At 32.1% G+C, this 480-nt stretch overlaps 1 protein-coding gene across 2 annotated transcripts in view; it reads left to right on the top strand.

Annotated features, from left to right (window-relative positions):
• LOC119587789 overlaps nt 1-480 on the top strand; it is a 122,239-nt gene that overhangs the window by 65,642 nt on the left and 56,117 nt on the right. The gene's annotated exons all lie outside the window — the stretch shown is intronic.

Here is a 480-nt window from a genome sequence, read left to right as displayed (position 1 = left end):
TGAGGGAAATTCTCTGATTACAATAGCAGAGAGTTGTTTAGGCTTTTATCTGTTAGTAAAAACAGGTTTTGAATTTCATTTATTGATTTTCTTTGAATTATCGAATTAGATATTTGTATCTTATTCTAATATTAAGGATTAGGAATGTTTTAATACGGATTTTTTTTTTTCATTATTTCTTTTGAAACTTTTCCAGACTAAGCAAATGCCAGAATTAATTAGCATATAATTTTCTCTCGTTACATCCATTTTCAGAAGGTTTTAAAAATGTTGGTAAGTGTGAAGAATACTGACTTTCAAAGACATATATTCAGTGTTTCTGAGACAGCATTTATCTCAGGAAGACAGTAAATTACACGGCGGTGGGTCACTGTTAGCGTGGATTATCTTATAAATCAGGGAGCGTTTAAAAAGAAGCCTTAGGGGAGAAAGAAAAGATGAGGAGAAGACACTAGAATGAAAGGAAGAATGTGCGCACGT

This window comes from Penaeus monodon, chromosome 23 (assembly GCF_015228065.2).
Source record: "Penaeus monodon isolate SGIC_2016 chromosome 23, NSTDA_Pmon_1, whole genome shotgun sequence".
Lineage (NCBI taxonomy): Eukaryota > Metazoa > Arthropoda > Malacostraca > Decapoda > Penaeidae > Penaeus > Penaeus monodon.
This window is presented reverse-complemented; position numbering and strand designations above follow the sequence as displayed.